The sequence below is a fragment of the Camelus ferus genome, chromosome 4 (genome assembly GCF_009834535.1).
Source record: "Camelus ferus isolate YT-003-E chromosome 4, BCGSAC_Cfer_1.0, whole genome shotgun sequence".
NCBI lineage: Eukaryota > Metazoa > Chordata > Mammalia > Artiodactyla > Camelidae > Camelus > Camelus ferus.
The window spans coordinates 30,763,499-30,790,105 of NC_045699.1; the positions used below are offsets into that span (position 1 = coordinate 30,763,499).

Genomic DNA, 26,607 nt, shown 5'->3' on the forward strand with positions numbered 1-26,607 from the left:
CTCACCAGGCTGATCTGGTGATTCAATACAATGCCAATCCAAATCCCAGCAAGACTTTTCGAAGAAATTGATAAGATAATACTTAAATGCATGTGGAAAGGCAAAGGACCTAGAATATCCAAAACAGCTTTGAAAAAGAAGAGCAGAAGTGGAGAGTTAATACTATGTGATTTTAAAATTTAGTGTAAAGTTACAGTAAATAGATAATGTGGTATGGAGTCGAGAGCGACAGATATAACAATGGAACAGAACAGAGAATCCCCAAATAGACCCACATACGTACAAACAACTGATTTTTAACAAAGGTAGAGCAGCAAGTCACTGGAGAAGGACAGTCTTTTTAACAAGTGGTGCTGGAATAGTTGGATATCTGTATAGAAAGTTGTGAACCTCAATCCTTATCTCACATCCTACACAAAAATTAATTCAAAATGGTTCATAGACCTAAACTTAAGAGCTAAAATAATAAAATCTTGCTAAGGATATAGAGGAGAAAAATCAAATGACCTTGGGTTAGGCAAAGATTTCTTAGATTTAAAAAAGGGCACAAATCATAAAATAAAAAATTGATAAGCTAGATTTCATCAAAATTAAAATATTTTGCTCTCTGAAAGATACTTTTAAGGAAATGAAAATGAATCCATGCACTGGCAGAAGTATTTACAAAATGTGTATCTGACAAAGGACTTCTATCCAAACTATGTTGTGAGCTCATACTTCAATAAGAAGACAAATAACTCAAAATATGACAAAAGATGAGCAGATATTTCACAAAAGAAGATATATGAATGGGCAGTAAGCTCATGAAAAGATGCTCAACACTACTAGTCATTTGTGAAATGCAAAATGAAACTACAATGAGGTATTACTACACATCCATTAGAACAGCTAAAATTAAAAGGATATTTTAATCATTGCCACAAAGGTTGACAAGGATGTAGAGCAACTAGAGCTCTCATATGATGAGGATACAAAGTGAAAAAGGCACTTAGGAAAGCATTCCAGCATTTTCTTAGAAAGTCAAATGTACACCTACCATATGACAGAAATTTCACTCCTAGATATCTACCGAAGTGAAATGAAAACGTCTGTCCACAAGAAAACTTATATATAAATGCTCATAGCAGCATTATTTATAATAACAACAAAAAAAGAAAGAAAACAATGGTGCTATATCCATTAAAAGGAAAACTACTCCACAATAAAAATAAATGACCTAACTGATAATACACATCAATATGGATGACTCTGGAAAATATCCTGCCAAGTAAAAGAAGTCAGACCCTCCCTCAACTTTTTTCTTAAAAAAGATTGTATATTTCCATTTATATAACATTCTAGTAAAGGGAAAAATACAGTCATGGCAGATCAAAGTTTTCCTGGACTCAGGGGTGGGGGTGAGTTGCAGGGGTTGGAGGAGAGAGGATTGAATGCAAAGAGCCACGAGGGAATTTTTTTGATATTGATAGAAAGGTTCAATAGTTACATAGGGTGATGACCAAACGACATTGCTAAAACTTTTTCAAATCGTACAGTTAATACGGGTGAATTTTACTCTGTGAATTGTACCTCAGTAAAGGTGTTTTAAAAAGGAATTTACACTTTTTTCCTACCCCAAGATGGCATAATACTGATTATAAATTGTACTTTTCAAATGTCTTTGTTAGCTGGAAAAACTGGTTATAAGAAGTAGAAATTAAAGACCACAGTAGGCATAGGGATAGACTTATTTCAAAATCCCATCCTAATAAAGCTGTTCTTGATCAGTACTATTAATAGCCTGAAAGTAAATTGTATGAGAGACATCGTAGGTCCTTTGCCTTCTGTGTTCTGCCTTCAGAACTTCTTACTGCAAGTGAATAAACGGACCCCTTATTTATGCCTTATTTCTTTACAGACTTATAGTGCGTTAATGTCTTCTGAGTAGATCCAACTGGCCTTTCTGAAGTCTTTTATGTGGCCAGATGGAAAGGGAATAGAACAATATCCACTGGTCCAGTTTTTCCCTCTTTCCAAACGTTTAAAAAAAAAAAAAAGAAAAAACCAAGATGCCCTTAAAATCCTTTTTTCTCCAATTTCTTTAAGAGAGGGGTTAACAAAGCCCAGTAACCCTCTTAAAGCTCTCCTGCTGCTGAAGGGAGTGCAACAGAGACTGTCACCATAAGGACTGACTCCTGACTGAGAGCTGAGTCTTTCTCAAGAGAAATCTGACAATTAAGTGCAGAAGTTGCCCCTGGATCTCACCAAAGATTAACCCAGCTGGCATCCTGAGAAGGATTCTGGCAGAATATGGCTGTTTGTGGCATAGATCTAAAACACCGTCTTGCTCTCTGGGGCTGATCACAGCCAGATAACTAGGAAGCAAATGCATTTTAGATTTATAGAGTTTCACAAAGTAAAATTTTTAAAAATTAAGTTTAGAAAGAGACCGATTGTGAGTAACCAAAACTGCAGCAAATTTTAGGCTAAAGTAAGCAATGAAAATAAGATTACAGGTATGTAGAAAATGTTACCAAAGTTTTTATTTCTTTCACTTTCCCTCCCTTGATAGACTGCGTAACAATGTTCCAAATTCAAGTAAGATTTTCCTCTTTAAAGCTTTCAAAAATAACCGTGTTCACCACGTAGGGGATGATTTGGCATCGGACCAGAGACTAGAGGGTGGCCGACTGACGTAGCGATTAAGAGGGCCGTCTCTGGAGTCAGATGCTCTCTTAGTCTGGTTTAAATACTGAACTCTACATGGTGTGTTGTTTAGGGAAAATTATTTGATCTCTCTGTGTCTGTTTCCTTATGGAAGATAATCATAGCACCTACATATAGAATTGTTACAGGATTGTGAAATACTACAGGTAAAAAAACTGAGAAGAGTACCTAGCACACAGAAAATGCTTGTATTAACTAGGGTATGTTTCATGTGAGGCAGAAAACCTGATGGCTGTTCCTTTTCCCCTGTAAACACAGTGCAGGGCCAGTATAGCAGCCTCCCAATCACTAGTGACTTAGCCTCCTACTCTGTTGTCCTGTGTGTTTGTCTTGGTCCAAGTTTGTGGCATCCTTGTTCTAAGCAGCAGGATGGAGAAGGGGATAAGAGGATAAAGTGGCAAAGGACACAAGCAAGGTGCCTCTTAAGGAAGATTTCTTAGAAGTGTCCCCATGAACACTTTTGAATATATCCCATTGACCAGAGCTTAGTTACAATTCTCCATCTAGCTTCAAGTGAGACCAGAAAAGGAAGTCTGAAAAGGTCATTTTGTGGAAAAGGCTGGCAAAAACAGGAGTGATTCTGTTATCACAGAGGAAGATAACCACTAATCTTTGTCAGCAAGCTCCATAAATCTTAGCTATTATTGTTAACTTTGTTACCAAAATGGCTCTCATTTCAGTCTCCAGACCTGATAGTTCTTTCTAACCCGTGTGATTTCTTTTTCACATGCCTCTCCACTTTAATCTGCCACTGAAATTTGCACGTTTATAAAACCGTACTCATTAAAAAAAATTCTTCTCTTCTTCCCTTTCTAATGTTCTGCTCAGGATAAATGTAATACTATCCTTGTCTAATATTCATACTCTGCAAACAGTCCTTGACTTGAGATGGTTTGACGTAATGATGGTGCAAATGTAATACGCATTCATGGAAGAAACCATATACTTAGAATTTTGAATTCTGATCTTTTTCTGAGGCTAGTGATAAGCAGTACTACACCAACTCTCTTGTGATGCAGAGCAGTGGTAGCAAATTGCAGCCCCCAGTCAACCACCGATCGCCAGGGTGAACCACCGAAATGCTTAGAACCATTCTCTTTTTCACCTTCAGTCCAGTATTCAATTAATTACATGAGATATTCAGCATGTAATTATAAAATAGGCTTTTGGTCAGATAATTTTGTCAAAATGTGGGCTATATGTTCTGAGCATGTTTAAGTTACGCTAGACTAAGCTGTGATGTTCAGTAGGTTAAATATATTAAATGCATTTTCGAATTACGATAGATCTTTCAGGGTATAACCCCATCATAAATCGAGGAAAACCTGTAGTCGTAACCTCAAGATATTGTTTTCTAACATATTCTGTTCTTTTCAACTGGTTCCTTATGGACTAAATTGTGCTCCCCATCCCCCCAATTTCATATGTTGAAGTCCTCACTTCCAGTACCTCAGAATGTGACTGTATTTGGACATAAGCTTTTTAAAGAGGTAATTTGGTTAAAATGAGTTCATTAGGGTGGGCCCTAATCCAGTGTGACTGGTGTCAATTTAAAAAGACACGATTAGGACATGAACACACACATTTGAAAGACTTTGTGAAGACACAAGGAGATGACCATCTGCAAGCCAAAGAGAGAGGCTTCAGAAGGGACCAGCCCTACAAACATCTTGATCTTAAACTTCTAGCCTCAGATTTGAGAAAATAAATTTCTGTTGTTTAAGCCACTCAATCTGAGGTGCATTGTTATGGCAGCCCTAGCAAAGTGATACATAGGCTGTGATCTTATTTGGTGTCATCAAAGTCCCAACAAGAAACAGATGACACACTAAAAAAGAAAGCAATTCGAGGAGACTTAAAGGACAAAGGGCCTATTTGCTATGATGTGGGTGTCTGGGAACCAAAAAGGATAATGCATTAACCTAAGGAGCAGTGGAGCTGTTACCACCTGGAAACCCCAAGGTGAAAGGGGGAGGAGCCTTTATCAGAATTTTTAGTGAAGGGATGCAGCTGCATCTTGAAGCAACTTTGCAGGGAGGGAAAATGCTGATAAGTACCCTGACCCCACTCTCCTCCCTCCCTGCCTCCAGTCTCCTGCCAGTGCTGCCCAGTGATGGAAACCAACTAACAGCCAGTAAGCATGGTACTGCAATCACGTGGTCCAGGAATGTCAGCCATCTAGAAAGGTGGGTGAAGAAGAGAAGAGAGTGAGTGAGTGTGGAGAAACAAATTGAAGATATCTAGCCCAGGGAAGAACTTCAACTTATCTTTTGTATCCTCTCTTCCTTGTTTCCTTCCCCCAACCCCCAAATGTCCATATTAACTACCATAACATATATAGCAGTTCCTCAGTGAATGTCTGGGAACTGGGTATTTTTCATGCCCAATAATTTTCTTTTTTTTATCTTTTTGCATTTATTTCTTAATCCTTTTATCATTTTATTCATTGTCAAAGAGACTTTAGATTTTCCAGATTTAATGTTAAATTTTTAAAGTTGAGGTATAGTTGATTTAAAATATTACATTAGACATGCCCAGTAATTGTCAAGTACTGGAAATATTTCCTTTCTACTAGTCCTTAGAATATGACCTGTAACTATTTCTAGTTACAGCCTTAATCCTCATCTTAACTACATTTTGCCTCTAGGACTATTACTTCCCTTAGAGTTCCTTTTTGGTTCATTCTGCACAAATGCAAAAACAAGCAAAGCAAAGCAACCCATGAAACAATACTCAGTTGTACAAAAACATCTCAGTTGATTATATTTTCTGATTACATTTTCTCCTTCTCTCACCTTTATACTGCTTCATTATAGCTGACATCAGATTAAGATTGCTTGTGGACATTTAAGTAAGGTTCCTGTCAGTGTCCTTGTTAAAAGTGTTACAATTTCCAGCCTACCTTACCTGTATCTTTTGAAGTCTCTGATAAACTTTTAGGGTATTTCTTTTCCAAAGATGATACCCAAATATAGTAATGTGGCTTTTTTAAGAGATGCTAATAAGCTGTAATGTTTTGATTAGACAACTAAGTTAACAAAAATATTCTTAAAAGAATTACTCTTACTTATATTGGATATTTCTTTAATTACCCTCAGCAGTGAGAATTCAGATAAAGCTCCATTTTTTATTTACTTATTTATGCATCATTCAGTTCCACCACCTCTACAGCTGGTTCCTTGGACGCTGATACAGTTTCTGGCTCTTCTAGAAACACAGTGCTTTGTATTACATTGTTGGGTCATTGAATCAGTGCTGACTCAAAAGAAAATGACATGGTTATTTTATGTGATTTTATCTTTTTGATTTGATTTTGAGCAAGAATTTAATCTTAAAAAATTATTCACTTTCAAAAATAGGCATGTTTAACCCTATGAAAAATTCCTTGTCAGAGTCTTTTATATATCTTTTTAAATTATTCACATTAACATTTCTTGTCTTTCATCAATCTTCAACACAAATTAGTATTCTTTTTTTAAGGGTTATTTCTTCTGGGTGAAGACTGATATCACATTAAATAAGAAGCCTATAATTAATGTGTCACACATTTGAAGCTACAAATAGGATATCCTGTAATGTAAATCCAATTGTCTTTGCTTTTTTTTTTTTTATAATGTGTAATTTTATAATGAGGTAAAGATTGTAGTGCCAAATTAGGGTACTGAGTTCAAGTGCACTTAAGTCATCATCTTAGGAAATAATTTTTCTATTTCTTGATTATATTAGTTTTTTTCTGATCTTTGTGAAACTAGTATCAAAGGTTAACTGTAGTTTTCTTACCTCAGTAGATTTCTATGTTTTTCTGGTTAATTAACACCCCAACCCCTTAGAAAGAAAGAAAAACAAACTGAGACAAATTGTGTTAAATTCAAATTTCCTGCTATATTTTGGGGCCTTTTATTCACTAAGCACTGTGTTCAGGACTTTATATGTTTCTCAAGGTCCTCTGAAAATGTTAAGGATCTGAAGAAAAAGTTGACTTGAAAATATGAAAAGAAAGCTGCAAATCAAAATGAACAAATGCTTAATCAGATGTCTATAAAACTTAATATGCTGTTCAAAAACTCAGTTCTTCACTATGCATATTTTAAGGGGTATATATTTGATAGGATGTGGTATTGGAAACCTAGTTCTAATCAGTGTTTTCACACTGAGCCGGATCTATGAAAGTCTTAAAAATGACCGTAATCTCTTTCCCAGAGGAAAGCAGTAGGTAAAATTTCAAACAGTGCTTGGAAGCAAGTGTGTTTTAAACATTTCACTATACAATGTGTACTTTTTGTATTCCTTGTCCCTCAAAATAAAAATGTTAGTAAGCAAAACAAAAAATTTTGGAAAAATATTCCATACACATAAATTCTCTCTTTTCAAACAAATAAAAAGGCATCTAAAGGGACAAATTCATGTAATTTGATTCAGAGATCTTTATTTTTTTTAACTAGTGGCTGAGGTTAAGTTGGTATATAATATATGGATGAAAAAATTCAGTCATATGCTTTAACAGTTGACATAAGTATTCCAAAACAATTTAAATGTAGGCTGTATAATGTACTGTGATGTTAGAGGCAGGGAGGGTGAGATGTATGAAATACTCCAGTGGAAGATACGTTAGTACACTTAACATAGGAATAGTGGCCCTGCAGGAGGTTGGGAGATGTTTTTATCCATACTGTACATTACATTAAAGGGGGCAAAAAAGTAAAGGGAGAGAGAGAGCCAAGTTAAGAATTTCTTCAGCAGTTAGACTTTGGATAAAATAAAATCATTTTTGATGAACAATTTTAATAATAATTGAGTAAAAATAAAACAGTTTTCAGCATATACTAGTGACATTAACTGCTGATTAATTGATAAGAATTAATCTCTCACTCAGTTCAAGTTTTTTTATCTTGTAAAAATCTACTTGGGGTTCACAGAATTCTTAATAAATGCTAGTAGAAGTATGTGTTAACTTTATAGTATTTACTCTACCAAAATTATGTCCTCATTTAGTAAAAGTATAACATGAACATACATGTTTAGCATTTTGAATCAATTCACCTGGTGTGCCATTTCTGAAAATCCATGAAAATTAGAATTTAGAATTGAGATCATTCAAGTATTTTAATCCTTTCTTTACAAACATTTCCTTCCACCTCCAAGCCCTGAGTCTGTCTTTATTGTTACCTAGAGAATTTACATGATTTTCTCAACCTGGTCATAAGAGTTAGTACGAAAATCTCTGAAACACTCCTAGTGTTACCTCAGAAGAAGGTTATATGAGCTCCAGCATGTTTAAGCTATTGCGATTCCAATAGGGAAATGGAAAAAAATTCTCTTAAATCATCTAGATGACTTTAGGCCTTCAAAAGCAATTCCTTTGGTTTCTAGTTGTGTTAAAGACCATGAAGTGATCTTTTTCTTTCAGAACTCATTTCTTTCAGCAGTAAATCAACATTACCTACTGTTTGGTCACACTTAGTACATTTTTGAAAATGTGCCAAGGATAATTTTACAACCTATTATTTATCCTTCTCTCTGCAGTGTTGAATAAAATATTAAGGAAAAAGTGGTTAATTAGCAATAAATACTTCTATTAGTGTTTTCTGGGGCTTGGGGGCAAGTATTATTGACATATAATGCATATATGATATTATGTGCCTTGTATTACAATTTTGACAATTTTAAAACACGTGTAAATACTACTTTAAACCAGATCTAGAACAGCACTTTCTAGTAGAACTTCTGCAATAATAGAAATGGTCTGGATTTGCACTGTCCCATTTGGTAGCCACTAGCCACATGTGGCTCCTGAGCACTTAAAATGTAGCTAGTGTAACTAAAGAACTGACTTTTAAATTTCATTTAATTTTAATTAATGTACAATTGAATTTTGTTAGCTAGTGGCTACAAAGTTGAACAGTGCAGAACATTTCCATCACCCTAGATAGTTCCCTCATGTTCCTTTCCACTAAATCCCACCTCACTGCCCCTGACATCATAGGGAAACACTAAATATAGATTAGTTTTTCCTGTTTTTGCACTATGCATAATTGTATTCATACAGTATATACTCTTTGCACCTGGCTTCTTTTGCTGAACATACTGTTTTTGAGATGCATCCCTTTTAATTGTTCAGTAGTATTCCAATGCATGAATATTTCACAATCTGGTTTTCCATCTTCCATCGGATAGATATTTCAGTTGTTTCCAATTATTTGGTTTTAACTGCTGCAAATATTGTATTTGAGATTCTGCATTAATTGAAGTGAAAAAGCTGCATGTGTATATCAAAAGATATTTTGGTCTTGAGAAAAGATAGTGAACTTATGATTCTATTAACATCTTTCATTGTTGGGGTAAAACTTTAATTCCAGGTTATATATAAGGACAGACATATTTCAGGACTGCTGAGTATACAGTTGGTTTGTACTACTTAAATAAAATACAATTATAAAGACAAATCTATGAGAAAAAATACTGTAATATTTTCAAAACCAAAATATAATTTGGGTTGGAATGGGTAGTTAGGAACACTCCAGAGAATAGTGGCAAAATATGTAGTTTTCAATGACCTTGGCCTCTGTCACTCTCTGATATAATTGATTATGATCATATATCCACAGAACTTCAGATCTAGTAAAGGCAACCAGTAATCTGGTAGTCTGATTTCCCAGTGCTCTGCATATCATAAGTACTCAATAAATACTGGTTGAAATGAAACCATTTCCATATGAGTATGAAGACTCTAGGTATCTATCAACTGAAGAAATTCAGATATTATAATCAAGTGAAACACTTTTAAACAGGTGTGATTTCTGCTTTATAAAAGGATTCACCACAAATCCAGTGATAAGCTGCCACAGCCCAATATGTTAATTTTCAAAACTCTCATACATACAATTTTTTGGAAGTAAGCCTATCACATATCAATATTTTATCTTTTGTATGCAGCTTTTCCTTTTAAAAGCATTAATGTTAAAGTAACTTATTAGTTCTTGAATATGCAGTAAATGTCAATAGGAGGAAATAACCTAATAGATAATATTGAAAAGGAAATTTACCCTTGAGAATGTACTTAAGTAATTTGTAAAGTCTGTACTCCACACATAGATAATCAGGGCTTCCTATTTTTCAAGTGGTTCAGGTACAAATGTGTTTTTAACTTATGTCTTAACTGATGTCTCTGCCATTCACTCCAAGCTGAGAGCAAAAATAATGCAAGTTTAAAGGATACGGCATTTTAAATTCACAGATACTGACTTTGGGCATTTTACAGACAGAAACTATGGCCCATTTTGGATACTTGACAAATAATTATTGCATTGACAGTTTATTGAATTTGTCAAGGAATGTCAGATATTTTTTGGTTAGACACTTTTTCTTACTGAGCCCAGTGTTTTTATTGCACTGTAACAGGTGATAAATGTTAGACACACTGCTGCGTCTTTTCTCTGAGTTACAGTTTATTTCTGAAATATATATACAACATATGTGAAGATCCAACTATACAGCTTATAAATGACCACAACAGAGATCCTATCAAAACTGACTACAGGCAAAGGGACTTCTGGGACCTTTTAGAACCGGTTTTAACATTAAAAAATACATGCATATATAATCTAGCAGGTTTCCAAATCTGTACCTTGAATTGGTAGCTTGGTAATTTCACTCAGTGTGGTGGTAACATTGAAAAATTCATATTACAGTAACCTCACTGTGATTAGAAGTAATACTATCAGTTATTCTAAAACAGGGAAAAGTCTTCTAAATCCTAACTTGTAAAGAACTCACTTAAAATATTTATGTATACCCAGGAAAAGGCCAAATTAGGAAGTAGGTAAAAAATGTCTCTAAGCAGCTTAAAACCAATGTTACAGTGTCCTTGCACAAAGGTCATACATTTTTTCTAAAGGAGAGTTCCTTGAAGTACTCCTGAGATACAGTTTTGCACAATCTTCATTATGTGGTTTTCTTGCCTACAGATTAAAAGCAGTAAATTAAAAGGGTGGGGAGGATAATAGAACTATGCTCACTAACAGCAGTAAGAAGCAACAGCTGACAGTGAGGGAAGGGACAGGCAAACTGTAACAGACAATAGAACCAAAGCTGTTTAGAGCTGTGTAGTGTGAGCAAACAGCCCCGCACACCATTATAGGAATAGAGGACTTTATCTGTAAATGTAATGAAGTGAATATTCATAATGACCACCAGTTTTCATACAGCTGGAATGCATACTTTATTTCCCATGTGTATGTCTAAAGTATTATTCTAAATCTGAAGAGTGTAACGCTGTTGGTCACCACACTGTCACCCATCTGAGACTACTACCACGGTGGGTCATGAAACCTTTCCGTTTTAGCACTGTGCTCAACACTGTTCACTACTGCATGGTAATACGTTATTATAAGACCCTCTATAACTCATTGTATTACCAAAGGCAACATTACTTTCTTGAATCTATTGTTTAAATAAACAGGGTATTCCTGAAATACCCTCCATGACACAGAGTCGTAAAATAAAGCCACTGACTTTTAAGACTCTGTGCCTGTTTTCTCCAAAATGAGAATATTATGTACTTAATAGTGGTTGTGAGGATTAAATGAGATAATGCATGTCTAACACTACAATGTCTGGGGGAGTGTAGGACCTCAATAATGGTAGCAATTATTACTTTAGTATTGTGAATTTTTGTAGGCCCCAAATCCTTATTTTGCAGGTGCAAAAATTAAGCCTCAAGTGGTGAACTTAACTCCCTAATGCTCTACTGATGTTATTGTCTTGGATAAGCAGCTTAGCTGCGTGTTGGAGGCTAGAGGTATTGGCAGGGCCTGGGGGCATATTCCTGCCGAACTCCCGTCGGCAGAGAACTGGGCGAGTATATTCCAACCGTGAGGCATTAGATACCAACGGGGGTTCGAGATAGCCAGCTGTGTGCTAACATCATCCGTCACCGACGGAAGCCATTCGTCTATCTCAAGCAGCAAGACCCTCAGATACAGCAGGTGGTTAGATAACGGGGACCAGGACGGGGCAAGTAACAGGACACGGGGTTGAGCTAAAATCCTGGTTTGTTTAACTCTAAAGCGGGACAGTTGCTGAACAACTGAAGATAACGGGGAACTAGGAACTAAACAGGTGCCACCTAAGGCAGGTGTAAGTTACCCCACCTCCCAACGCCTTTCCCGGAGCGGGGAGAGCCATGCGTTTTTCCCCGGAGCGGGCGATTTCTTGCTCCTTAAGAGCGCTTGCTCCCCGCCCTGTAGGTAGGGAGTCAGGACCTCGCCGCTTCGCTCCGGAGCGAGGGCCGGATGAGCTCGGACCTTCCCGGTGCGGCCAGCAGCGGCGGAACCGCGGGAAGCCGGCGCGGCCCACCCGCGCCCCGCGCTCGCCTGCTCTAAGATGGCGGCCGAGGCAGCTCGCTCACGCCCCGCCGCCCGCGCTCCTCCGAGTCACGGCCTCAGGAGGCGGGAGCGGGCTGGGACGCGGAACGCCGGAGCGCGAGGGCGGCGCGGACCCTGCAATCCAGCGCGGGCCCCGCCGCCCTGAAGTGCCTAGGAATGCTAGAAGCCAGCAGGCGGCTGCGACCGCCAACTCCGCCGGCGCCTCAGAAATGGGAGGAAAAAAAAAAAAAAAAAAAAAAAAGGAAAAAAAGGAAGGAGGAAAAAAAAAAAGAAAAGAAGCGGCCGTACATCCGGGACCCTCCGCCTGCCCCGCCCCGGAAATGACGTTTATGCCGGGGTAGGGCCACGCTTCAAAGCGGATTCTTTCCCTGCTGTAACTGGGCGTCCCGCAAGGTGTCTGGAATTGTCCTGAACACATCCTCTCCCCTATTGCCGTTACCCTCTCCCGGCTCTGGGGCTTCCTTGCACAAAGTTGGCTCTTGCGACTCGATTCTCGTTTCACAGAAAGTATCCTCTGTGCCACACTCCGAAATTCCCACTCCAGCCTCGCTAGGGCGTGTCGTAGCGTACCTCTGAGGGAACCCTGGGGTGACCTCAGCTCCTACCAAACCTAGCGCATCTCTTCGGAGCCCTTTCTCAGAACCCCGGCCTCGCGCCCCTCAGTCCCAGTTCGAGGGCTGTCAGTCAGGCGCTGAGCCCGCCCCTTCCGGCGACTCATCGGGCCCGCCTCCTCCCCTCTTCCCTCCCCCACCCCTCCCTGTGCGAGTGTCTCCCTCTCCCTCTCGCTCCCTCTCTCTCTCCCTCTCTCTCTCTTTTGTGAGTTATAGCAACCGTTGCCTTGTGAATCAAGCGCCATAGTCACCGTAGTCCTGGCGACTGTTACCCATCAACAACAACTACTCCTCTCCTCCTCCTCCTCCTCTTCCTCCTCCTCCTCCCCACCACCACCATCTCCATCACCCACCAACAACACCACAATAATCCACAGCCAAGGTGAATATTCTTCGGTCTCTACCTGTGTGTGGGAGCGTGTGGATGCGTGTGAACGCGTGTGTCCGTGCGTGTGTGTATCCGTGTGTGCGAGCCGAGTGTGGCTGTGCGGGGGTCTCACTCCTGACACCCGGGCTGCCGCGGCGGCGCCGCTGCCGTGGGGCTCCGTCCCCCGGGCTTGTTTACAATGGACCGTGCGCGCCGCGGCGGGGTCGGGGGTGTGGGCGCCGCGCCGCCCGCCCGCCCGCCGGCCCCGGCCCTCCGCGGCCGCGCTTCAGGGATGGAGCGGGAGCTCGGGGGGCTGCGAGCCGAGCGGGAGAGGGAGCCACAGTTTTGCGCTGCGGGTAGTGGAGCTCACCCCTAGGTCTGGGTCTGAGGAGGAGGGTCAGGTGAAGATAAGGATTTTTTTCTTTCTTTAATTTTCATCTTTTTAAAAGCTGCTCGGTTCCTGCTTCTTTCAAAACTGGAATAGACAACATTGTGCACGGGGAAACACAAGAGGTGCTGTTTTGTTGTTGTTGTTGTTCACTTGTGGGGCCTTGTTATGGGTTTTGTTATTTTTATCCTCGTACAACGGTGAACTTTTCCCACCGCCTATTCCCTTCATTTTTGCCCCTCTTTGCCTTGTGCTAAATGGGCTGCTCTTCTTTTACCATCATCAGCTGCACGGTTTTCTTTTTTTTCTTTTAAAACTGTGTTTTCTTTGTGCTGCAAACAGTCTTAATATCCATTCAGCACTCTTCCCTCCCCCTCTTTCTTCTCCCCCCACACCCCTTGCACACACATTGAAACCAGGGGCCTCTTGGCTGGGCTCTTTGCTGCACTGGGAAAGAGATCTTTTTTTTTTTTTTACAAAAGTCTCTCTCTCCTCTTTTTTGGGGTGTGTGTGTATGTGTGTGTGTGTGTGTGTATGTGTGTGTGTGTGTGATTTAAACCGGATGCAGGGCATCTGTGATACTTGGGTTAGTAGTTATTGACAGTGCTTTATCCTTCATGTGGAAATGGGAGAGGTACTGGTGAGGTTCCATTTCACTTTGACGAACCTCCTTCCCCACAGTGGAGTGTTAACAATTTTCATTGTGGTTATGAGACTTTGTGTGTGATAAACAGGGAAAGGATATAAGGAAGCTTTGTGAGAACTCAGTTTACAGTGGTATTTGTGACAGTTATGGTACTTTAAAGAGTTTTTTCTTTTTTCATCTTCTCTGTTCGTTTTCCTTTGAGAGTTGAAATTGAAGTCAAGTTGTTCATAAAGAATGTATGAAGCTTCTCAACTTAAAACGTGTGTATCTTTCACTTTCTTTGTGGTTGTTAAAATCTAGACATGTGTGTACTTAACATAGTCTTTTATTTACTTTTTGGTTTTCTTTGGATAGTGACTTAAACCTGCTGAAGAGAGAGAACTTTTTCCTTTTCAGATCGTACCTTCAAAATTCTGTTTTTCTCTGTAGATTTGAATACTTATCAGTCCTCAAGTAGTAGGCTTTTGGTTAGAAGTAACTCAGTTTTACAGATCCTGTAAATTTGTTCATTTTGTAGTATTACATTTAATTAATAGATTATCAGTAAAGAGTTTTGATAGTGAATGTGTGCTGAAACAAATACAATGTAAAATTATATTTGCACATATTGAAGTTTCCAATTGGGAATTTTAAAATACGTATCTAAATAGTCTTCTTTCTAACAGCAAACATACATTGATTTACCTGACCGAGCAGCCTGTGAATAACGTGACAGTATTAATTATCCTTGAAATTGTCAGTGAGCTGGTTGGGTAACTGTAATGCTATTAAGGCTAATATTTTGTAAAAGAAGAGTTGAGGTTTTAAAAAACTTTTCCTTTTTAAAAAATCATTTCCTTGCTATTTTAAATGAAGATGATATTTTGTTCTGAAAGAAGCCTTTCTCAAAGCACTCAAATATCTTTATATTTACTCCCCCCTCCCCAACCTAGGTTTCATGCAAATCTCTAATACTAACCTGTATTTTTTTTTTCTGTTCAGATGAGTGTCAAATGCCTGAACACTTTTGGATGGTGAAGTTCCTGGGTCCTATAAACTCTCTGAAGTTAATAGGAGTTTTGCTGTCTTGAGACAGTTTCAGATCTTATGCCATTTACATAAGACATTTTTAGTTGAGTAGATTATTGCTATAATTTTATGGATTAATACTTTTCTTTGCAGGGTCCAAGAACTTTTTTGAGGCATTTCACTCATTATGACTATCTCAGGTTTTCTGTAATTTAGATTTTCATTCACAAGGTGATTTGAGAGCAGAACTTAAATTGAATCCTATTACTTATACATTTTGAAAAGCGTATATATGATACAACAGTTGCTGATAGAGATGCTTTGGACTTAAGTATCTCAACATTATTCATACAGATTATAAGTAAATAATAACCAGAAATACTGTCAAATGATAAGAAATTTAACACAAGGATAAATATTTAGTAGCACTTAGTTTATTTTTTCTGTGATGTTTTTCCTTGGAGGGACTGTATTATATATTGGTATTCTCTTGTGTTTGTTTTTAGACTAAATATAAAACTGAAAAGTGGCCAGGGTTTGAAACTAAATCTATTAAATAGGAATCACTTGTAACATGTTTTGAGTAGCTGAATATCTGTGATTCATTGTATGTCATAATGCCTATCTCAGTCTTTTTAGATTATTGTGCCTATGAGTTACACAGTGAATTAAATGGTATGGGCATATTTATGTAGTACATTTATGTATATAACAGTAAACTAAAATTCATTCCTAAAATGCATTATTCTACAGTGTTTTCATTATATGGGGTAGTTATGCCTAATTTAAAAAATATATTATTCTTCAAGTAGTTACGTAGTCTTGAACTCAGGTATACAAATAAAAGATGTATAGTTTATAAGTTTAGTATACTCAAAAGAGTTATAGTTTATAAATTTAATATACTTTAACCCTAAACAGTTTTTTAACCCAAAGCAAATTTAATGGTAAAAAAAAAATTACCATTAAAAATTAGCAGTTAAAAAATGAATTGTAATTCAAGATAGATTCACTCTACTATTTAAATGATGATGTGTGTTACTTTTTGGTAACATGTTTCATTATTGAGGAAGTTGATGTTGTGTGTGCTTTCCTCTAAACTGTCAACTGAAGAAATCAGTAGGTGGAGTATGATTTTGCATCTCAGATTTTACAGTAAGTGAGTGTGTGTGTGTGTGTGTGTGTGTGTGTGTGTGTGTGTATATACACGTGTGTGTGTGTTTAAAAGGGTGGATATAGTGTCAGCATTGTTTTAAACTCATGTAGGAAGAGTTAAAAAAAAAAAAACCAAACTTTTCTCAACAGTGTAATAGGAATGTTACTTTGTTCTTGCTATCTGTAGTGAGACTATGTTACAAGAAATGAGAATACCAATCACTAAACTTTTAAGTTACAAAGCATCTTCAAAGGAAGAAACCTTTAAATTTATGAAAAGTCTGCTAGTTTTGGAAGGTTTCTTTTATTTGTTTGTTCTGTTTTTTATGCTGTGCATTAGGCTGAAAATCCTCTACTTCTAGTTATTTAAGAATAAACAGTTTCCCTAATGGAATCGTTTGCTTTAACTCTTTGGTATAGATTCCCAGTGGCTGTTGCAAAACAGATTTTAAATTCCTCTCTGTTCACAGGTGCATAGTGTTCCCATATTTTGGAAATCCAAGATTAAGTGGATTTGATTAAATCTAGCTTTGTTAGAGACAGATGGCTGCTTTAAACAGGTGTCACTTTCATATCTAGTGCATTGTGTTGAGACTTCCAGTGGTTCACAAAGGGTTGTCTAAAGCAGGTGGCATCCTTTGCTTTTGTCCTTGGTAAAATATACTTTTAGAGTTAATTATTTTCCTAGAAAGTTTTTTAAGTTGAAGATTCTTTCAGAAAACACTTAGAATTCTTAAAAGTAATGGTAAATTCCCTTTGAATCCAGAAAAAGTACTCAGGAGCACTTTACACAATTAGTGACATTTATCTGAAGCAAAAAACCAAAGTAGATTTGAATAAAGTGAAATTTGGTTAACATGACAAGTTAACTTTTGCCATCTCATAATTGAATTTTTTTTTCAGCATTATTTTAATTTGATTGATAAATGTTGGAAACTGGTATTGTTTTTGTTGGTTCGTTATTTTAAATATTTTCAGATGAAAACGTTTTCCTGACCTTCAATTGTTACTATAGTTTTTAGCATGCTCTTTTTTAAGTGAAAATTGTTTTTAAGCATTAATGTTTAAAAGTATGTCCTGGAGTAAATAAAAGAGTATTAACCTATTGATTTCTAAGGTTCATTTTTACTCAGATTCTATACTTTTTTGGTGGGAATTTTATACATCTTACAACAGATGCACCAGAGGGTGCTGTGCTGTTTGCAACATGAGATTATTATCACTAAGAATGTGAACTGATAAGAACTTTTATTTAAAGGAGAAAATTTAATTACATATGCATTCAAGCATATAATAGCCTTATTTCTATGGAGTCTAAATTTAATATACTGTCTTAATTGTCAGTTTTATATCAAAGCCTCTCTCAGTACTAATATATATATGTATATATATTAGCACAGAATAACACAATATCAAGATTGATATATTTGGCATCATCTGAATGTTGGCTTTCATCTTATACACATATACATTTATCATTATTTTATACAGGTATTTTAATCTATCTAAAAATTTTAGTTTGACTCAATCATACTCTTGGTAGTATGGCTTTATACTCTGTAACTTTGGTATTGTTGCACTTAACAGTATATTGTATATCCTTATAACATTTATATAAGGCATAATTAGTGATAACGCTTTTTATGATATAATCTAAAAAAGCTATCTCAGAAATATAAATGATAATAATAGTTATCAGGCTACTTAATTAAGTCAACAACAATAATAATAAAAATTGGAGAACTGCATCCCTACTTCATGCCATTAGAATAGTCTGGTTTGAATATTTAACTTGGCTTTAGTATCTGAAAAGTTTTAAATTCTTTGCTTTACTCTGTGCCTTATACTTCTAAACTGAAAGTGATCATATATTGCTTTATGTATCTGAGTATTTGTTGAGTGAGAGTTTTTTTCAGGAGAACTATTGAATTCAGTCTTTGGGGCTCTTGCTGCATCACTGACTTTCCTTCCTCAACAGTACATATGTACTCTAAGAGACAAATACTAAAACAGTGGTAGTCAGTATCTCTGTCACGTAAGCTTAGACACATGAAGTTATATCATAGAAACTTTTTTTCCAGGAAATAAATTTATAGTATTGTCCCACGTTTAAGTACAATCAGCAAAATGCGGTTATTTTTTCAAAGTACCTTTATAAGACATAGTACTTCATGTGTTGGAGTGCCACAGAGAATCCAAAACAATGATAGAGAATAATAATATTTTAAAATATTAGTCTTGTTAAAGTAGGCTAGGTGATTCTACCAATTCATTAACATAAACCAATTAGTTTATGCTATTGAAGTTTTTAAAGTATATTATATGACATTGTTTTAAAACCTTTATATTTGAAGTTTTACATTTCACATCAAAGTACAAAATGTATTTAATGAAAATGAATGAGTTAAAAAGTTAGAATGTATTTAGATTATCAAATAGGGATATGTTTTTGTTGTTCAGATAGATTGAGGATAAGTGTATTGGTTGAAAACACAACCTTTGGACTCACATTTCAGATAATCTTATTAGCTATGAGACCTTGGCCAAGTTATTTTGCTTCACTTAGCCTCAGTCTTCTCATTTGAAAAATAGGATCCATCTTATCTGCCTTACTCAGTTTTGTGAAGAGTAAGTGAGCTAATTCTTGTAATGGGCTTTGCTCAGTATTCAACAGAGAATGCATGCTCAATACATGTTGGCTCTTACTATTGGGGAATACTGAGAAGATACCCACTCTACTGTTTTTGCCATCTAAGAATCCTTTTAATTTGCTTTTGACCATCTTCCCAATGAGTCCTAAGTTTTGAAAGACTTTGCCCAATGATCTACACTCATTAAATAATTATTCCCTCTTCCCCGCCTTTTAAAAATAAATCAAAGACATGAAGCTATCGACTGTAAGTTTGGATTACCATTTGATAACCAGTCGTGTTACTACACTGAATTAATAGGATGCTAGCCCAAAGTTTTATTTTAGTTTTGCTCTGCAGCCTTATTATAATGGATTCCTTTTATGTTTGAGTAACTCTACTAGTCTAGGGAATCTAAGGCTGAGAATTAATGAAGTAACATTTCATGAACTCTTGCTATTCCCATTGTCCATTTCATTGTCCAATTTATGTTTTCCTTTTCACACCTGTTATATATGAATTCATTTGGAAACATTTTGAGCCCTATATATAAACTTCATACAAAATGCAGTCATAAATATACAATAATGACAATAAATAGTTGTATAAAGAAGAATTCATCAAGGAATTATTTATAATTTATAATTCCTTGATGAATTATAAGTTTATAATGCACTGCTTTGAATTGTTATTTTACTAACAGTAGAACAATATGTGAGATCACCATTTGTATACCTGTAGCAATAAGTAATTTTAGAATAATTTGCCAACCCCAATCTTGAGATAGAAAGTAACCTTGGAACCTTACTCAGTAAAATACATAACATGAAATACTGGAAGGAAAAAGTCACCTTTGGCTCCCTTTGTTAGATATTAAAGATGTTGAAAGAATCACTTTAGTTGGCTGTTATACCTAAAGTTGCTATTCAGTAATTTGCCATATTTCTGTTTTTCTAAGCATTTCACTAAGAATGAATTGTCTTTCTCATTTTAGAGTGATCTAAATAAGCTCAACCTTTCTCAAACTGGAAATGTGATTTGTACGTTACAATTGAAAATTTACCTGGTACCGTGTGTCATCTTTTTTGCTGAAGCATTATATATTGTACAGCGTTTTTTTCTGTCTCCCTCATCTTACATGCTCTCATCCTCCCACTGCTGTTAAATGTTCAACTAATTGTATAATTCCTTTTACATTGTTTTTATAGATAATTAGTCCCAACATATAAAGTAGGCAGATTCTCAGCTCAGCCATCCGCTCTGCTTCCTTTGTCCAGTGAGTTTGACACACATTTTGAAAGGAACTGGGAGCAGTCTAGGCAATGTGACTTAGATGGTAAGGTTGTGTATCATTCTTACTGTTTTCAATCATCTGTTATCTTATAATTTCTATCTTTCTGATTGCCCTCTTGAACAAATACATATTGTTATTCTACTAATGATGTAAACTGAGCATGATTTTGCTCCAGAAGTTTCCCCTCTTAGTCCCAGCTCTGTACTGGCCTCTGGCTAAACACTTGAGGTTGAATCTGTAGTTTAGTCCAAAAATAATGTGTTTGCACAGTCACATATGCCTCGCCATCACCAACCTTTAACAGCTAGATTCTTTGTTCTCACTGCTTTTATTAGAAGCTGTGATGGCCAGTCAGTATTCAGTATTTCTTGCCTTCACTCCCAGTGCCTGATCAAGAGTACCAGAGGTCTTCCTCTTAGACAAAAATGGACAAGGGGTAATGGGAGCTGAGCCCAGGAAAACTAAGCGTGGCAGCTGGCCTGAAAATGAAAGTACATTAGTTGGTGAGAGAGGACAGATAAATTGAGACATGCTGTGGAGGGACAAAAGAGAGAAGGTGACTAGGCTGAGACATAAAGGCCTTCAAAAGTGCCCGCCAAAAAGAGTAAAGATGAGAAAACAAAGGTTCTGTCCTGGTACTCAGTCTGCCCCTAACTGAAACTGTAGGCTAGTTACTTAAACCTTCTAGGTCTCAGTTTCTCCATTTGTAAAATGAAACAGTAGGTCTGTGTGATCTCTAAAGCCCTTTCCAACCTATGATTCCATGGTGAGGTTGGTGTGGGGAAAGAGGAAACAAGCCAATAATTTGGAGCCTGGAATTGGTGTTTCATTTATGATAGCGTTCTGCTTGCCTGTTGTTCCTTCTGAGAGAAAAAGAAAACCCAGAGCCTGGGACTAGCATCATGACTGTACCCATGGCACCGTCTCAGAAGGTTCCACCGTTTCAGTGGCCCCTGTAGGGAGCTGAGGCCAAGTGCCCTGATGTCCTCACCCACATAGGAATTAGCCGAGTGTCCCAGCTTGAGCTCCCACCGAGCCAGCTCCTCTATGTCTGTGTGCCAGACAAGTGTCTGACAGTTGGGGCTCCTGCCTGTTGCTCACCAACGAGATACTTAAAACAGGACATAATTTCCCACGTATGTGGACAAGCAAATTGACAGAGGGCGGGGGGAGAAGGCAAGCTTGTGCGCGTGTGCTCTCTCTCTCATTAGAAGCAATAAAAATTTAGTTTCTGGTGATCTCATTTTTCAACATTTCTAAACTATTTATTAAAGCCTTGACTTTTTTCATCCCTTCATGCTATGCAGCTAGTTTTGAGAAGAGCTGAAATCCTGTCAAGCAGTCTGGGCAAGTTCTGAGGGCTTTTGGACTACTGGGGGCCCTGCTCTGGGAAGGATTGCCATTAGCCACACTAGTGTTCTTTTATATTTTTCCATTGACAATAATTTTGCCTTTTGTTTTTCTGAATATTGTTTATACTTGGATGAACATTCTTTTCATTCAGGTCTGGTGGCAGAAAAATCATTGTCTTTTGGTCAAGAAGTATGCATTCTCATAACATTTATCTTTAATGTTAATCTGGCAAGTGCACTTACAAGATTTTAGAGGATGGCAGTCTGTGAAGAGAAGTATTTCTGCATTAGCTCAAGATAAGCCTAACATTTTGCTATATCTCACCTCACCTCTTTTACCAGTTTAATAAGGAGTATATGAAAGACTAGTAGACTATAATTGTTGTTTTAAAATTATTTTAAATGCTATTATTTATTGATTAATATGAATGTATTCAAGTTTATATTTAAGGTTCTCTACTACATTCATATTTGAATGCTTGATAACTTTATACATTTCAGTAAAATAACTATCATCCTTAAAGATGCATCTGGCCCTCTTCAGTCTCAATCAGCATAGTTTATCTTAACATGCAGAATCATTTTAGAAACCCTTTGCTTGTCAGTTAAATTTTTTTCTTCCAAGCATTAGTTGTGGGGATGGTGAGGGAGGTTGCTGGAGAGGAGCAGGAAGAAAGAGATACATTTAGAAATCGTATCCTGTTTCCATTGTTGAATACCAGTGCATTGCACATTCTCCCCAATTTGTTTTCCTGGACTGTGAAGTTTTGGTGGAAGTAGAGGTTGGGGTGGGGATTGCAGGGCATGGGGAGGGGAGAAACAGGAATGACTCAGGTGATCCGGTATTTCTTACAGATCTGTTTCCTTTTCTGCTATGGTAGTAAGCAGAGTACATATACTTTTGTGTGGATATGCATTTTATTACTTTATCTTGGTCTGTTACTCCTTTTCTCCAAAAGACTATATCTCTATATGTCCTTTAGTACATTAGTGGATGTGCTGTAGTATCCTTCTCTTTTAAAGAGCCTATGTTGTGATTTAGTCATGCACAGACTTAGAAAGTTTGAAGTAAGAGACAGAAGTAGTGAGCAAATCTAGTGTGTGTGCTAGATAATAGAAATGATGCTTTAAATCCACCTCTCTGCGTTTTGCTTTGGGTAGATTGTTTTGTGGATATATTTTTTGTAATAGAACCTAGATTTTCCCGCTACTCCCATTTAGGCTGACACTTTAAAGAACCGAAGAGTGTAATCTGTCACATCAGGCTTTCACTGATTGGCATATGATTATATCTGATGACAGTCTTGGAGATGAGTTTTAATGAAGTGTCAGCATAAGGGTCATTAATAAAAAGCTCATGAAAAGATACTATATTAGTGATCTGAAAATCACTTTTACCAGCTTAAATATACAATATGCATATTTTGATGTGCCATGATGAAAAGCCAACATGAAATATTAATATACAGATACCAGATAAAGTTAGATTCTTTGTTTTGATCATGTAACATGATCACATTACATATTTCTAAAGGACATTTTAAAACATGACATTTTGTTTAAAAGCCACTTTATATTTTTAGGGTGTATTTATATTAAGAAAAATGGATTTTAGCTTATATGTAGTGTTTTGTGTATATATGTGTATTTGTGTATAGACCTTTAGAAAGTCATTTTATTGTACATTTTGCTTGGTACTTCAGAACTTCTGTCAGTACTGATTTTGCTCATTGGTTTTTGCATTAACATATCTTGGAACAGTATTAGGAACCACCCCAGTGCTATTTTCTTGAGGCAAAGAAAATTAGGGGAAATGTTTGACTTAAGTTCTTTGAATGACCTTCCTATGATTTGGGGAACAATTTTTAATAGTGCCTCACATTATGCATGATTTTTAGAAGCTACCTTTAGTTAACAGAGGTCATGAATGCTGAAATTGAATTAAATTATAGTTAAAGACAAAATTTGTAATTCTATTATAGTAGATAAAGCTGTTATGCTGCTGGATCAACATTTGATCTGTTGTTTTTAGAAGTCTGCCAAGTTTTGAAATTTGAAACCTTTTAAATAATGTTGAATGCGTAGAGCTGTATAATAGATGTGGATTTATATTTCAGCAAAGGTTTGAGAGCCATATGGTTTGGAAGTGAGGTAGGATTTTATCTTTGAATCTAGATGGTGATGTATTTTCATATTTTGATTGGGTTAGATTTACTTGAGCATTTATTAGTCTTGTTAGAAATGCCAGTGACCATGGGATGGAGATGAAGATCAGAGTAATTTGTGAGAGGAGATCATTATAGTGGTCCTGGTACATCACTCCCCTCCAGTCATGCTGTCCTTGGCAAACTTTAAAGTAAAGGCTTCTTTCTTGGATAATGTAAGCCTCTATTTTATTGTATTTTTGTTAATTTACACTGCTGTCTGAAATTTCCTAAATCCTATAGTACAGTCTTGAGTGATGCATTATCCCTGAGCTTTGGAAGTTCCACCTTACCTTTTAGTTTACAGACCTTAGAAAGAATGCTAATAGATGAGACCGCATGCCTAGAACAATACCTTAATCTGAAGGAATGGCATAAGAATGAGGGTAAATTGGGGCAGGATCATATAATTGGAAAACTATAGTATGAACAATGATTCGAACAGTACAGAGAAGAAGAAGGGTGATGTTAGGGGCTACATAAGAAGTCTAGTTTGCCATATTAAGCACATCTAGTAATAGTACCACTACAATTAATAACATTGTTTCTAATGTTTTATTCAAAAACATTCTAGCTGAGACATAAGAAATCATTGGTTATGTTAGTCTGTACGCTTGTGGTTTTACATCATTTTCCTGTAGCTTTACTTTTGAATGAAGAATTAAAGGATTTATATCAATGTGTATGTAGTGCCAGTACTATTTTGGTTAATTTAGGAGTCCTGAAATGGCACAAATTTCTATTGTATTAAGGAGTGTTTTGAAAGAAAAGAGAGAAATGAGGTATTTGATACAGTTACATATTCCCAGCTACATGGTGTGGACATATTTTTTAAGATTTCAAATTGTAGAAGGCAGAAATGACAGATTATATTTGGGAATCAAGAAGCATTAAAAAGGATGGAAGGAGATACTGAAAATGCAGTTAGGTGAAATTAGAGAATTTTGAGATAAAGATTAAAAATACGGTGATATGGATAAATCAGTGTAAATGGTGAAATAATTGGTTAGATGAAAATCTTTTTTTTTGCCATAATATGACTTTAACTAATAGGGGAAACTGAGGAACAGATTGTATTGCTTTCCTGTGTGCATCACATTTGTTTTTTTTATTTGTCTGAAATATTTACAATAAAGCTCTGGGACCTTTTGACTATTATTGTATGGAGTTTCAGTATTAATGTTGTGTATAGAAAAGAATTAAACTGAGATGTTGCATTAGAGTTTTCTTATAATTATTTTATTATTACAAAGTTATAGAATGTATTAGTATACAAAATTAATATATTCAATTAGAATATCTGATTAGCTTATCTGATATCTAAAGCAGTTTACATTTGGGAAGACAACTGTATAGCGAAAAACTATGTACCCTTAAGATATATATTCTTAAACCTTTCTTATTTTGAAACTTTTAAAACTAACAGTGAAGTATATAGAATAGTATCATGAACCCATGTGTCCATCACACAGACTTAATTATTATGTTCTACTCTTAAAGCTGTATAATTTGAAATGATTTGTTTATTGAAATAAACTTGAATCCTACTTTACTCTACATTTTCTGAAAAAAATGGAAGTCCAGTGTTAAGAACAGACTCAATGTAGCCTTGGAAACTGTGCTCACATTATGTTTAAGACAATATTTCAGGGATTGATCTTCATGTTTCTTCTCAGCACAGCATTTGTAAATCAGGAAGTTTGTTCACAGTTGTTGGTCAAGTCTTTTGTTTAGTCATTCCAGGCTCTTCTCCTTGAAATATGACCTATTATTAAAAAGGGAGCAAGCACAAGGACTGCAGCCCTTACGTGCAGGACACAGGAAAACAACTGTTTTGAGATATACCTCATAGGTGAAAGGGATTAATTGTACATTATTCTTTTCAGCTTGTTTGTGGGTAGATTCGGGTGAACTGTTAAGAGCCATTTTGTAAGTTGATAAGAGAAGAGAACCAACTATCTTCTGGACTATTCTCTTCAAAGTTAGCTACTTGGATTTAAGAAGAGATAGCCATTGGTAAGAGTTAATGTACTGAAAACTTATGACATCATTTTAAGCAGGTTAATATTTCTGATTCACTATCTTAAGGGAATGAGGAGAGTCCCTTAGTTTTTTTGTTTGACTGAAGTCAGGCAGATATGAAAGAAGCTAATTTTCCAATGCTAGAGTCTATTGCAAAAAAAAAAAAAATCTATTATTCATGTTGGAAATTATTCTGTAATGAGCAGAATAATATGTATAACAAATAATGATTAATGTCATTTTAATAAACAACACAAAATGTAGTCCTCAATCTCTTTATTTAAAAGCTAATGTTTCTTGTTGTTTGAATCTAATTACAGGCATGAAGAAGTAAATACATTACATTATATTAGGCCTGTATTTTTTGGTTATGTAACTTTAATCATTAAACTTCTCTCTGATCCAAAAAGTTCCATAGAAATGTACATGACTTAATATAATTATTTTGACAGTTTTTAAAAGTATTTCTACTAGAGGATTACTAGCCAGACAGAATAGTAGAGTGAGACAAAATGATGCACTAATTAAATGATCGTATCCCATAAATAAACTACCATTTCTTTTCTCAAAGGGTTATATTTAATTATTTCTGCCATTAGAAAACATCTAAGTTAAGTGATCCTGTATATTAGGTTTTCATACATTTAAGCTTTCCAAAGGTAGATAGAAGATGTAATGTAAACAAGAGAACATCAGTATAAAGCTTAAACAGCCAAATAAAGCTTGAACAAAACAGATGTAACCCTGCAAAACAGAAGGGTCATGGAATATACAAGTTAGTTTCAGTAATATTTATAGAATATTTTTTGTGAATTTAATACAATCTTAATGTAAACATTAT

At 36.2% G+C, this 26,607-nt stretch overlaps 1 protein-coding gene across 3 annotated transcripts in view; it reads left to right on the forward strand.

Annotated features, from left to right (window-relative positions):
• The first annotated feature begins 11,177 nt into the window (after window positions 1-11,177).
• Window positions 11,178-26,607, forward strand: part of RFX3 (regulatory factor X3) — a 277,856-nt gene continuing 262,426 nt past the window's right edge. For all 3 annotated transcript variants that reach the window (XM_032477755.1, XM_032477754.1, XM_032477756.1), the window contains exon 1: window positions 11,178-13,082. The gene's annotated coding sequence lies outside the window, so the exon portion shown is untranslated. The remainder of the gene's footprint in view (window positions 13,083-26,607) is intronic.